Raw genomic sequence first — 16,023 nt, forward strand, 5'->3', positions numbered from 1 at the left:
GACTTATATATCACAGATATGATAATATAGAATAATCATGGATACATCACTACAACGACTCCATCACGAGATAACTATGACTGTTAACTAGAAATTGACTGGGGACATCTCGTTCATCCACAAAAAACTACAAATATTTTTCTTAGAACATGATCTTTAGACACTAGACATAAACAAACACTAGGCCAAAGAAAAGTACATTGTCAAACCGTGGCAAAAAAGTAAAGCCTACAAACAACAAAACTATTGTATAAGCATGTAAAACATGTAAAATGTTTTGCGCATGACATGTGGTAAGATAATAGAGGTGAAGGCCATTGCGGTCTATGCAAGCTGAAAACTTATTCCCACAAAAAAATCCAACACATGTCTCCTATCAAATCAGCCTAGATATGTGAGATAACTACCTTGAGAATATTTGGAATATCTTATTCCATGCACGAATGAACCCACTTTCTCTTCTCTACCTATCAGTCCCCTTGATGGAGAGGTAGATCTTTTCTCATTGATTCCTTCCTCGCTTAGGTCCTATTCATATTTCTATTGAAACCCTTCTTAACCGAATCCTAATCTTCACCTCCTCAAATTTGAAGCCTAGACCACCACCACCACCGCATTACATGTATAGAGGAATCTCCAATTTTCTTAACTCCTTCCTTACTTTCTCTACCCTTCTTCTTCAAACCAAACACAACCTTAGTTAGTTAAGTTCTCTCATTTATATTTTAGCCTTTTATTCTATTATTCTTTTAAATTTATTTATTTATTAATTATGGCTTTAAGGCTACATCTGGTGCAACTTAAAATAAGCGCTTCTAGCGCTTATTACGTTTTATAAGCCAAAAGCACCCCCATTTTTTGTTTAGTGAAAAATCCATAGACAAGCTTTTTTTCTATGAAAAAGCCCAATTGGTAAAGCCACAACTGAGTGACTTCTTTCATCTTGTGTTTTAAAGAAGTGTTTATTTGTAATTTCTATCCCATTTTTCCCATTTAAAATGTCTTAATATCAAAAATACCTCATTGAATCTAAAACCCTTATCATATCTTCTTCTCAACATTTCTCTTCCTATTCTCACTTCTCTATGCTCATAATGTTAGTAATATACAATGAAGTATGATTTCCCATTGTTTTACTTGGTCTTTTTCCTTAAAACATTGGTTGAATATCAATTTCCACTATTTTATAATTTTTATCTCTTTTCTTTATTTTTTCTCTTTTTTTATCATTGTTTATTTTGAATGAAAACGCCTCCAATAATGTATTTTTAGATGAATCGGTTATGAATCCTATGTTATTTTGTTTTATACAAACAGCATGCATAGCATAATTGAAACACACTTTCCAATGAAACCATTATTTTTTTTAATGTTATCAAATGTGTATTTTGGTTAATAGTGGCTATTTGATGTCTACGGAATCGACTTGATAATACAAATACTCAAACATGAATTTTAAACACATTATATTAATTACCATAAAAACTGAATAAGATAATTATTTTAGTGTAACCATGTTAAATTAACTATCATGGTTCCACGAGTTCACTATTTTATTTAAGGGATTTATGATAATTATCATGATTTCATTAGTTTTTATCTATCTACAAGTACCCTATATACTATCTACATAGTCATCATAATAACCAACTATCATATGTATTTATCATATATAGAATAATCACTACAAAAAAATCAGTTTTTGGTGACGTTACCTAAACGTCTCCAAAAGCCACCCAAATGTTACAGAAACTTTTTGACGACATATGTGCAAAGATCGTAATCATTTGTGTTACGGAAACTTTCCACGACGTTTACAAAACAATTGGCGATGTTTGACAAATGTCACGAATCAAAGAGTTTTCATGACGTTTATAAACATTGTCGAATGTATTACTTTCTGTGACATTTATAAACGTCGTCAAAAGTGTTACATTCGATGACGCTTATAAACGTCACCCGAACTCACTTTTGGCGACATTTGTCTAAAATGTCAATATATTATGGATTTTGCTTTTCATGACATTTAATTAAGTGTCGCTAAAAGTTTTATAGATGGTTTAATAACCATCCATCATATCGCCTATTTGTGCAATTTGTCCAATAAGGTTTTTATCAACTTATAAGCCCAATAAAACTTTTATCAACCTGTAATTTGAATTCACATTCATACATAATTCAAAATTTAAAAAGAAACTTAAATATTAAAATTTCAATAATCTTTAATCCCAACAATCTTTTTTACAAGAAAATGTTTGATAGTTGTATGTTCAAAAAAAAAAAAAAAAGAAATATACATCATCTAAAAAGAACTTTTTTCTTCCCCTTCACATTCTTCCTCTCCCTCTCTTGACTTGTTTGATGTACATGAGATAATCCTTCCCCTCTCTCGACTGGTTTGATGTGCATGAGATGATCCTTCCCTCTCCTGACTTGTTTTATGTGCATGAGATGCTTGTAATACAAGTTGTTAGGTCTCTTGTAAAAGACAATGAAAATAGAATATTATTTTCATGCCAAAAAATAAAGTTGAGATGGCTTACAAGGTTTACTAGTGAAGCATCATGAGAGGTATAGAGATAATCTCCACCTAAAGTAGGATTGTTTTCCAATCCATGACTCTACACAAAATATATATTTCTAAAATTCAAACAATAACTTATTATTCTAAATGTTAAAGTCACTATAAATAAACAAACTCGGGTTCTTTTGAATTTCATAACGATTATGTTGGTTCCTACTCCTACATGGAAAAAAAACTTGTGCATTAATTAAGAAGAGAGGGTCATAATTTAGAAGTATGATTTATATACCTTCCCAGCCATTGTTGAAATAACAACTTTAATTTTTCACAATGAGTAACTTATGTTTAGTGGTAAAAGGGGTTCTAGGTAGATAGCTAAGTCAAGAATTACCATGCACAGAAGACTTTAGCATTTGATTGTAATATATTAGTATAGAAGACTTGCAACATGTTAGTTCATACTGATGTAGACAATGGTTGTCCATTTCTTGGCTAAACTAGACCTGTTCATGGGCCGGGTGGCCCAACGGGCCGGCCCGGCCCGGCCCGACTCCCGGACGGGCTTGAACAGGAATTTTGGCCCACAGGCTTAATCTTGGGCCAAAAAGCCCAGCCCGCATAAAATTCGAGCCGGGCTCGGGCTTTGCTAAAATAGCCCGGCCCGACTTATAGTTAAACTTAAGTAAATCCGGCCCGACCTATAGTTAAACCTAAGTAAAAACCCTATGTGATGTCTATTTGAATAAATTTTTTGATTTGAGGTCATTGATTCACTTGTAGATCCATTGTTCATTTAAATAGGGGAAAAACATTTAAATTAAAATAGAAAATGTCAGAAAATTTTGAATTTCTTTTATTAGATCGGGCTTCGGGCTCGGGCTCGGGCTTCAGGCTTTTCATCAGGGCCGGGCTCGGGCTCGGGCCTAACAGTTTTCTGTTAATAAAGAGTCAAAGCCCAGCCCGAGCCCGGCCCGGCCCGGCCCATGAATAGGTCTAGGCTAAACCATCTTAGCTGAACTTCTCACATCTTGTTATCTATTGATAGTGGTACAAATTGGTATCCAATTAATTTAAACAACTTACAATGCACTAGGCTCAAGGAATTCCATAAATGACATGTCTAATTCTTAACTATTTTTAGTTTTCATTTTTTAATTTCTATGAGAAAGTAAAGCTTAATAGACTTTGAAGGAATTTCCTTTATTTTTTTAATCTTCCTCTTCTAATTTTGAACCCTAGTTTAAATTTTAAAAGGCTAATCCAATTCCATACACCATCCTATGACTATTTAGCCATCTTGAATTTTTTAACTCTATAGCAATTTGATATGGTATACAATTAATGGAAAGAGGAGCATTGTTTGATAGAAAAATACGACAGAAATAGAAAATTGATGAAATGTTTAAGGTTATTTTAGTGGGGTATTAGCTGAATTTGAATAGTTGTCTTCAAACCGATCAGTAAAACAGCTACCACTCAATCTCTAGCTTGTATTTATATGACTATTGTGGAACAAAATGATTAGTCCCATTGCCAGTAAAACAATTATCAAATTCAGTTAATCCTCTCTAAAATAGATAAAATCAAAAGTTAATCCTTTCTCAAATTATTTGAGAAAGGACTAATTAATTAGTTGAATTTTATCTATGCTTTCTCTAGTTTCTAAGTCTCTAGTTGTCTTCATACCGGCCTATAATTTGCAGAACAAATGCTTCAATCTCAAATATTCTAATTATTTGGCCGTATGTGGTGTTGGCAGAGCGTGTTGTTAACCACTTCGAAACACCAGTTTAGAAATTTATAAATTTTTCCAATCCTCACGTAACCTTAAATAACGTAGTACGTGGTGAGGAAGGGGTCGAACCCACAGGAAAGCGAGGGAAAAATTATTATTTTCTCATTCCGGACAAATAAAAAGAAAATGGAACTGGGGATTGCAGAAAACAAGAAAATAAAATTTATTAATTCTGAAATTAAAGGTTTGGAATTAAACAAGACAATAATCAAAATTCAGAAATAAAAGAATACTAAAATCAACAAAAGAAATAAATAAAAGTGATCCAAAATTCGGATCCAGTGGCGGTAGCTGTAGATTGGCTGGACGACTTGCAGGAACCCCTCTTGACAAGATCTGGGCGTCCTTCCCTTCTTCAGCCCTCGAACCCCTCAAGACACCTTAGCCTTGAACTGGATGAATTCGGATCTGCAAAGCACACAAATGAACATAAATTAAATCTAAAAGATTGCTGAAATAAAAATAGCATGAAAGAAAATAAAATGATGGCTGATCAGATCCAGTGGCGGTAGCTACAGATTGGCTGAACTGCTTGCAGGAATCCCTCCTGACAAGATCTGGGCGTCCTTCTCTTCTATAACCCTTGAACTCCTCAAAAAACCACTGGGTGAATTGACCAACCCCTTCTATAGGGCCCTTGGGGTCCTTTTTATAGAGAAGGGTGGATAAAACTGGGATTAGAGAGAAAGAGGGGGCGACAGCTGGGTTTTTGCAGAAATATGGGTGCCCTACGATTTAGAGTGGAGGGTTAGGATTGTTCTAAGGAGATCCTATGACTGAGAAGAGAAGGAGAGGGCGCCCAATATTTTGTAGGGCTAAGATTTTGGGCACCCAGAATTGGATGGTGGAGATTTAGGTGCCTAGGGTTGAAAGGTGGAGATTAAAAGGAGTGGGTGGCGCCCTAGAGTGAATGGTTGAGATAGAGAGTGAAATAGAAAGCTGAGATCTAGTGGCTAAAGGCTGAATGGCGAGGAGTAGTAGTTAGGTGGTGCCCTAGGGTTAGAATGCACTCCAAAGAGGGTGCCCTAGAATGGAGGGTAGAGATTAGATGTTAGGAAGGGATGGAAGGTGAGGATTTAGCAGTTAGGGGTGGCTAGGGTTTGTTAGAGATGAAAAGAATGAGTGGAGAGGTGCCCTAGGGTTTGCTAGGGAGAGGGGAGTATGCTAATATAGTAGGAGGGGCACCATTCTGGGTTTAGCAGATAGGAGGCATCCTCCTGTGCTCAGTTTTTCATAAAAACACCCCCTCTCTTAACTATAATTCACACCAACTTCCCAAAAATTGCATTTCAGCCTTGAAACTTCCCCAATTTTCCCCAAGATTTGCATAGAGACCCTTAGAGGTCATAATATTGAATTTAACTGGGAAAATGGGACATTTTGACTATTCTAAGCCCTAAAATACCCTTGAAATGATGCCCTTAAGGCATCAAACTACAGAATTATCAGCGTGAAGACAGTTTCTAAGTCCTTTCTAAGTCTCAAATCTGTCTTCAGCTCAAATCAGCCCTTTCTCTAGTTTCTAAGTCTCAAATCTGTCTTTAGTCTCTAGATATCTTTAGTCCTTTCTAAGTCTCTAGTCTCAAATCTAATTATTTAAGACTTGGAACAATCCCTCATTTGATTAATTAATAACCCAACCATATACAATGAATATGTTGGCTGGTTCATAGATTATGTTATTCCATCACCAGATGATTTTTAGATGCCAACAGAGAAAACTTGACACATTTCAGTGATTCATTATTCTTGTTCTTTTTTAGAATTTCTGTACAAGTTTGAAGAGGGATCAATTTCAAGATTATACCTGGACCGAACGAGTGGCAAACAAGGCATCCAGTCCTTGATGGTGCGCTAACAGCTCCATTACGGACTCCAATCGTGCTATTTTTCTTGAAGATCACCCACCTGTCTTCGAAGCATTTGGTTTTCCTTCTGTAACTTCGAATCGCATGAGGTGGCTGTACTACTAGTGGTGCTTTTGGACCCTTTAGTTTCGAAAGCACGCTTTGGGTTCACCCTGAAGCCTAAGCAACAAACATGTAATGGATGATCTTTACCCAAAATCACCACTGCATCATAGGCACCAATGGGCTCGACTTGGGTGCCCTGTTCTGCTTGTTCATCCACATATGCTTTCATCTTTGCCTACAACAATTTCAAATAATATATTTATTTAAAATGGACCATCACAAAACCACACCAAAAATGATTAAATGGATAAAAATAAAAAAATAGTTACAGCAAGGTCCCTCGTTCGAGGGTCACAAAACTCCCCTTAGGAATTTGTATGGGCCTTCCTGAACAGGTCCTCTCTCCTAGGTGGGGTTATATTGTTTCGCCTTCTTTCTTCCGTCTACAACAAACCATTGAGAGTCAATATATAAACTAACAAAATAACCAAAGGTATAAAATGCATTAGCTTTCTCACCATTTCATGGAGATAAGCAGTATAGGATTTCCGATCCATGTGGTGAGGGACCATATGATGTAACTTCACTTCGGTCTTCATTTCACAGTTTGCCTATAACAAAGGCAATTTAGTGATATTAATCAAAAAATTATATAATTACCATATCCTAAAAAGACTTACCAATATTACTTTCAACTTATACCTTGCTCCTTGGCGTTTTCCAATGGTCAAAGAGGTGTTGAAGATCACCACGATCAATATTTCTTTGATGTTGAATTTCCTCTGAGAATGCTTTCTCACGATCAAGAGCATATTTATCAAAATATTTCTTCTTCACGTGACATTGAAAGCATTGTTTGCCAATCAGTGGTGCAGACTGCGATTATAGAACAATCTCTCACTAGCATACCTATGTATGACATCAATTACTGCCTTACTTCCTCAACAGGCCAGTCATAATGATCAAACTCCACGGTTGGAGCTTGATCTGTCTTCCTTTGCTGGACATGTGGCAACACTGTGTTGCCACGCTTCCCTGGCCCTCTTTTTCTACAAGAGGGCCTAGGCGCTTGGGAGGATGAACCTCCAACCTCCTCACTAGCCATTTGTAACCACACCAAAGGTTAAAATAGTTAACACATATGGATTAATTAGATTTATAAACACATATGGATTAATTAGTTAACACATTTGTAACCCTACATGATTATTCAAGATTCCATCTACCATATTGAATTATCATAATAGCTATATGATAATTGGTTTATATGATTGCTCTACTTAGGATGATACTAGTCTCTAATGTATTTTTGTATGCATGGTTCCATATATGATAATTATCATGATATGCATTATGCATTACTTTATTGCAAGATAATTGTTTATGATAATTATTTATAACTGATAATGCATGACAATGCATAACTATCATGACTCCATTTGTATAGAGGTTGCCACTTATTAACAGTTCAAAATGTGTCCTCATTGCATGCTCAAAAAAAATGATGTGAGTTGTGAGTGGCAACACAAATATGAAATGCAAAAAAAGAGGAGGGAAAATACTAATATGCAATTCTTTCCTCTAAGTTGACACCCCTAGAATACTTCAAGAAGCATAATGTTCCTCTTAAGAAAAAAAAAAGCAAAAGAACTAGTGGGTTTTCATAAAACAAGATAGTGCTTATGCAAGTGAGGCTTCCCAAACAACATAAACTCAACCCATTTGCTAAAGAGTGACTATGCATATACCATTTTTATTAGCAGTCCCTAGTTAGTTTCAAAACAACATCAAAGATTTGTACATGAAAATAAATAATTCTTCATCCTAACAAGTATCTCCACATTGAAATGCATTCAAAGTCAAGCAAAACAAGCTATCATAATTACATCCTATCAAAATGCAAGAATGCAAAATTCAGATTTCCCATTGGCATTCCTATCATTGTGAAACATTGCATGTAAAAAAAAAAATAAAAAACTAAGAGGAGGAGTCATGTTTCTTTTTCTAAACCCACATTCAAGATAAAGGAAGAAGGGGAAGAGTGGTTCAAATTATTCATTAACAGTCCACATGCATTAAAACAACATGCTAACATCCCTACAAGTAAATTCATCCACTGACCTGTATAATATTCAATCATGGCTAGATGAAAGAGGATACCCATGCATTCTAAACATAATTCAAGCCTTGGATCCGAAAACAAGAACACTCCTGAAAAGTAATTTAATTCAGCCACCTATTAACAGTTTTATCATTCAAACCATTCCCAAGCACAAAATCAAAAAGAAACCTTCAAGAAGAAACCAAGAGACTAGTCATATTGAAAAGGCAAAGAGGACAAAAAGGTATTAACAACTTGAAAATTATCATAAATAACTACTTGCATATTATGTTTCTCATTTGGAGAATCTTGGATTTCTTCCCATATTTCTAGCTACAAGTGTTTTGGGCTGTTAAAAGGTAAGTATCTATTACCCAAAGGATTCTTGTTTAATATGTGATTTGCTAGTATGATGTGAGACTTTCCATGCACCAAGTCAACATGGGTTTAAGGATGTTTGTATTGATAGGAATGAGATATTCCATTAACATTCATAACTTCAAATCCATAGTGACTTGATGGTTCCCAATTCCTCACCATGATTCATGTTCATCATGTAAATGGCATGTGTATGCTTACTTAGATTGCTTGATTTGTTTATATGGTATGGGGTTTTCTTTTCCAAATGTTAAGTTAGCATGGTTTAAGGTTTGCATGTCAATAGGAATGTGACATTCCATTGGTACTTGGAGCCTTGAATTCTTGATAGTTTAATTGTTGGAATTCCCTTACTAAGCATTTAGCATGGTCATTTATGAATAAAAAGGCATGTTATCTAGGGTAGGCTAAGAACATGACTATGTTAAATTGCAAATTGATGTGAACGATATGATGGTTTACGTTGAATGCTCTTGTGCTGAAATCATGCTTACACACCGCCATTTGAAGTTCATATGTAGTAAGGTATAATAGATAGGATTTGATATGTGCGGAAATGTGACATGACATCTTGTGTGTGAAATTGATAACATGAAAACACAGTGACATGTAGGACTGAATTAGTCACACATTTGAAATTAGTTCCCTTGAAAACCCATTTTGACATGTTTAAGGCTGAAGTTAACTAGAGAATATGCAACCTAGGGAGATTAGAATGAAGCAAAAAAAATGTATATAAAAAACACACAAAAAAAAAAGATAAGATATAGGAAGAATTGAAGAAATGGGAATAAGAGCTTCAGGTAGTTATCTAAGCTAGGTTAGGAAGATGATAGAGAAAAATAATTCTGCACTAGGGTGATTGATCAAACTTGAGGATGTAGGTTCAAAGATGGAAGAATAATTCATTAGGTATAACTTAGGCCCAAGAAAATAATTAGTTAACTAGGATGCTTCAAACAAATAAATAATCCAAGTTAGGATACTAGTTAGCTAACTTTTTGGTCAAAATGTATAAAATAAAAGAAGAGGTGTCAATTCAAATTAGATTTGTTAAAAAAAGAGAAGAAAGAGAGAGAATTTTGAGGATCAGTCTTTGGTTTAGGAAGATATGAAAAGAGTCTAAAATGTATTTTCTCTTTGAGGATGAGTAATGTCAAATGATGGGCCATGTGAATGCTTAGCTCATGATTCTTTTGGGCCATGTAAATAATTCAATGTTGATTGTAACATAAAAGATAATAGGTTGGCAAAGGAGGAAGTAGGGAATTCAATGTTGATTCCCTAGGATTTCCCAAAAAATAAGAATGAGAAAACAAAAAAAGGAAATAAAAATAAAAAAAGAGAAAAAAAGAGGAAAAAAAGGGAAAGAGAATAGGAAAACCAAGAAACAAAGGGGTACAAGGGTTCTATGGAAGGAGCGAAACCTAAGCCCAATTCGTCCAAGGCTAAGAAAGCTTAGGCCTAAGTCCATATCAGCCCATCGCCAAGCTATAGAAGTGCCAAAGACGCTTAGGCCCAAGTCCATTTCCTTTAATACCCAGCTAAGCCTAGACTATTGTAACCTAAGAGCCTCAATTATGCCAAGCCCAAGTAAGTTTTGGCCCCAACCTATTTCACCCTAGCACTTAATTGGGATCAAGTCCCAACCCCATTACCACCTAGAAACCTAATTCGGCCTGGGCCTACATAAGCCCAAATATGACCCCATTCAATTTAAGGCCCAACCCAAATTCAAATAAATCTAGGTCCAAACCTATCTCCACTTAGTGCTTCACTAAGACCTAAGCCCATTCTATCGCAAGCCCGTTTCAGCCAAGGTTAGGAGGTCGTAGGCCCAAACCCATTTCTAATTAGAGCCTAACAAACCATAGGCCTCCAAACCAGTTTAGGCCCAAGCCCTAGACAAGGGCCCAACTTAGCCCAAAATCCAAGCAAACCTAGACCCAAGCCCACCCTAGCCTAGGGATCAACTTAGCCTAAAATCCAAGTAAGCCAAACCCAAGTCAATCCAAACTTAGGCCCCAACTTAACCCCAAATCTAAACAAGTTTAGATCTAAGATTGTTAGATAGTGTATGCCCTTCGATCCAATCAGATTGATATACATTAGACATTTATTGTAAATGAATAAAAATGCATAATTGATTCATGTTATATCTGGTATGTTTCTGTGTAATTACCCTTAAACTAGACATTTATGAGACTTGTGTTAGTTTAGAATGTTCTCAGTCATTGGATAAACCGGGGGAGGTTTATTCTGCGAAGGCTGACACTAATGTGCTACTAAGTCGGTTGGGGTAGGTTGTCTCAGCTGCTAGAGTTAGACCCGAAGCACATGTAGTGTGTGTCTGCTTGAAACATTGAACCCGGACCATTTTCCAGTTATGCCCTGGACCTTGGAGATTGGTGGGCAAAACTGGAAAGTTACACCTAACCCCTAGACTTTATTATGGCACTACACTGGGTGTTGGATTGGACTGTCTTAGTGGGAGTCAAAACCTGGGTATGTTGGAGCAGTCTGAGAATTCACTCGAGTGGGTGACATAGTGACAAGATCAGCCCCTTTGATGGACAAAGTGAATGATCGGGGACTGCACTCTCTCTGATGGAAACCAAAACTATCAGTAATCGATTTCAACCGTGTTTGAGATTTGTTTTGCAAAATATATTTATATGAATATATATATTATGTTTTATGAAAAAGGTTTGCAAGAGGTTTTAATTCTCGGGATCCATCCGAATAGAGAGAGTGCAACATTGTACCTTGCAGCCAAGGGAAAGGTCCTCTCTTGTCGGGTAGTGTTTGATCACTATGGGCTGAGAGGTTAAGTGTAAGACCATTTATGGCTTTTATACCTGATGGGCTAATCTCACTTAAGAAACATAGTCCTTAGGCCTTCATAAGGTGGTTGGACTCAATGGCCATTTAGTGTAAATGTTTGGGCCCATTAAGAGCCCATACTGATGGACTCAGGGGTTTGTTGTGTACAATAGTGAATTCAGCCAAGCCTTGTAACAAAGGCTAGGTTGAATCCATATGCCTTTTGTGAGATCAATGTTAGGGTCCTATCCCATACAAAGAGAGCCAAGTTAGCCAACAATTAAAAGGGGAGGTGAGCCCGCTTACTTAATGAGCCTATGGCCCAAAATTAATATGATTAATCAGGGTGTCACATGACAACTTAAGCAATCATGTGACATGGGGCGAATATGGGTATGGATCTGGGTTTGGATCAATAGATAAGATAAGGGGATAAGCCTTATCACTTAAAGTCTAGATCAAATAAAGATTTGGATTAGGAAACTCCTAATTGGATTAGGAGAATTTGATCCTTAAAGCTTATAAATAGAGGGGGCTGATTGCTTCAATTTAACATTTCTTTCTGCTCTTAGTTTTCTCCCTCTGATCTTGCTGCCCCACCCTATTCGATCTCCAGTTTCTTGGACTGATCATGATTCGATCTTGATTCTGATTTTTGCAAGAAAAATCAGATTTAATTCATGCTTACCATCCCTTGCTTGATCCTTGCTGAAGGATTGCAGTTATTACTGAAGGATTGCATTGTTGAACCTGCTTCATCTCAAGCTGTGCCATCTTTAGTGGAAGTGGGTTTTGGTACCCTCTTTGGGCATGAACACCTACGTTGGGAGCTATACGTGTGGATTCTGTATCAGGTATTGCTCTCTCATTCTTTTGGTTTTAGATCTGGTCCGGTTTGGATCAAGAATAATCCTTGAAAATGCAGTTTTTCAAGGAATACAATTCCCAGAAGGGGGAATTTTTCTTTTCGAAATTTTGCCCAACCACCCTACATGGTTCGACCATCCATATGATGGATCTCCCTTCCCTTTAGTGGTATCAGAGCCAGGTTCAAGTCTTGAACCAAATTAGATCAGATCTGAAGCAACACAAATCGGCAAAAAGTGTTCTACTCTATTTGCGCAAATTAGCAGTTTTCTGAGAATTCGGTTCTCAAATTTGGGCGTTTGATATGAAATTAATTCTTTATTATTCTACAAAAATTTTAGAATGGTTCTATGATTATTTTTTGAATATTTGGGTTGTTTGTGTGATTGAGATCGAATTCTTTTGTGGCGCCAATGTTTGCGCACCCTGCATTTTATTCTATTCAATTTTGGTTTGTAAATAATTTTTTTTTATTTTTAGACAAAATGTATAGGATCAACTGATGTAACTAATAGAAAAATTAGGCTTTCTATTTTTTTTTGCATTGGAAGATTTGTTGGAGCGCGCGGAGGAGAAGAAGATTTTTATAGAAAATAAATCTGCAATCTGCGATTAACCTTTTTCTTGCATGTTTGCAATTTGTCTGGATTAGATTCGGACCATCACACTTGCAGCCCTAGTTCTTGTGTTTTCTCGCTGTTCTTGAATTTCATACTTGGTTGTAATTAATTCAGATCAAAATTTTGATAATTGCATCATGTATTGGACACCAAACCTAGGCCAAATTGACCTAGTTTGGTCCAAATTAGTTGGAACGAACCCATGGTTCGATGGGGTCTATTCTCAAACCCATGAGTCATGTTTTAGGTGGCCCAAATTCAGTTATGGGCCAAGGGTTTGATGGCCCATCACATGGTGCAATTCAGCCCACCCCTGTAAAACCCTGTTTTGCTAAGTTAAAGTAGAATCAACCCATTTTCAGCATAAGAACTATATGGGTCGAACTGCTTTTTGTAGTTTAGCCCATATAGCTAGATGATATTAATTGATGATACATGGACCTTAATGGGCTGATAATGTGTTAATTTTAATTAATTAGGGTTTTATAGATTATTTAATTGATTGGATCAATTTATGCATGTGAATGTGTGTGATGTGTTGAATGGTTTTTGTACATGGGCCATAAGTACTTGGCCCATGTTTAATCGTTAGTGGTTCTCTACGAATACCATGGCTGAATGCACATCATTGCCATGGTGCCCTAAAGATCATTGGATGATCTCCCTTCTCAATGGCCCCCAAATCAACTTCCTCCTCAAGAGGAACCGTGCAGAACCCTACCCGTTTTGGACCCATTTGAATCTGACCTTATGAAAGTTAGTGGAAGCTACTTTGGTTTGACCTAAATCAGATCTAGAGATGTTTTAATTTGTTCCCTCTAGTTAATATAAGTGCAAGTGATAGGTAATTTCATATGATGAATTCTCTAAAGGCCTTCCATCATTAGCATGAAGATGGGCTGAATTGGCAATGAGGAAATACACCATAAAATGGGCTATCCATTTGTTGGTCCAGTTTGTTGGATTGCTTCATAAGATGATAGGGGCGTCATAGACCGATGTGGGTGGGGCCTATCCTAAAATGGAAGACTCTCTCGCAGTGCCTTGGGGTCCACAATATGACGGGTTAGCACTTACTAGACAGAAATGTTTAACCTAAAATGACAATGAACCTTGTCTGGTAGAGGCCAAAGGGAAAGCTCATTTGATGAATTGATGAAATCCTTCACAGAAAGTGGTGGGGTTTTGCAGCTGAAACAATTGGTTCCATGCACCTATGTGATTTCCCACATTTCCAGAGACATAACCGCGTCTTCGTCACTGAGATAAAAGAAATGGAAATGGAAATCTCAGAGAAGAAGAAATGGAAATGAAACATAGATAAAAAGACCTTTCTATGTGGATAACATGAATCAATTTTATGTCGTGGACTAATAATTTTTAGTGTCTTTTATTAGAAATGGCAAACGGACAATTCGCCAAATTGTTGGATGACAATAAGCTTAAGGGACCTAATTATGTTGTCTGGTTTCGTAACCTTATGTTGGTTCTGACATCTGAGAAATTGGACAAGGTTGCCAAAAACCCTACACCGGAACGTTTGGGTGACAGGGCTTCTGAGGCCCATAAGAAAGAGTATCAAGAATGAGAGGAAAAGAGCTCTCTTGCCCGGTGTTAAATCATTGCATCTTTAGACAATTTGATACAGAGACAGTTCGATAAGATTGAAGTGTCCAAAGATATCATGGATAGTCTGAGGACAATGTATGAGGAGCAGAATCGTTCTGCTCGACAGAAGGTCCTCAAATTGTTGATGACCACATAGATGACTGAGAGACAACAGGTCCATGATCATTGTTTAAAAATGTTGGGCTACATTAACAAACTACAAGCTATTGGTTTTGGGCTAGATGATGACACTAAAACTGATGTGATCTTAAACTCTCTGCCTCCCTCCAATCAGTTTATCATGAACTATAACATGAGTAAGCTAAAAGTTAGCCTTCAGGAACTCAGCAATATGTTGTAGAGGGCTGAAGAACTGATAAAGAAGGATAAGCCGATAGCCATGCTTTTTAAAGGTGAAAAGTCAGGCAAGAAAAAGAGGAAGGCTAAGAAGAAGCCTTAGAAGAAAGCTGGCAAGCCTAAAAAGCAGAAGAAAGACAAGGCATCAGATGCATGTCACTTTTACAAGCAGACTAGACACTGGAAGAGGAACTATCCTCAGTATTTGGAGACCAAGAAGAAAGAAGGTGATTTCGAATCTCTTGTCATAGAGACCAATATGTTAGTTACTTCTACATCCTGGTGTATTGACTCTGAGTCTTCTACTCATGTATGTAACACATTGCAGGGGTTCAAAATAAGCAGAAGACCGAGTGACGACGAAGCAATACTTTACTTCGGGACTTCTACAGCAGTTGTAGCTACAACCATAGGAACTGTAGATTTATTTTTCAGAGAATGAATTGTTAGGCTTAAATATTATCTTTATGTACCTACTTTAAGAAGAAATTTGATTTATGTTTCAAAATTGTATAAGGATGGTTATTCTGTTTTGTTTAGTAATATGATTACGATTAAACTGGATAACAAATTCCTCACTTATGGAGAACTTGAGAATGATCTCTATATCCCCCGTCCTTCTCTACAAATATCTCTTTGACAAATTCAGGGACTACTTAAAGGACAACGGGATTATATCATAGTTAGCACCTCCAGCTATACCACAATTAAACGGTGTATCAGAGATGAGAAATCAGACTCTATTAGATATGGTCTGTTCACTTCTTGTCCACTCATAATTACTTATATCCTTTTGAGGATACGCATTGGAAATTGCGATATACGTGCTGACCTGGGTTCCAACCAAATCTGTTCCTAAGACTCCCTATGAGCTTTGGACCGGTAAGAAACCAAGTGTAAGACACTTAAAGATTTGAGGTTGTTCAGTATATGTTAAAAGAACAAGTGTTGACAAATTGGAACCCAAGACCAGTCGTTGCCTATTTGTAAGCTACCCCAAAAGCTCTATAGGATATTTATTCTATGACCCAAGAGAG

Source organism: Nelumbo nucifera, chromosome 6 (assembly GCF_055504915.1).
Source record: "Nelumbo nucifera cultivar China Antique chromosome 6, China Antique-T2T, whole genome shotgun sequence".
NCBI classification, from domain to species: Eukaryota; Viridiplantae; Streptophyta; class Magnoliopsida; order Proteales; family Nelumbonaceae; genus Nelumbo; species Nelumbo nucifera.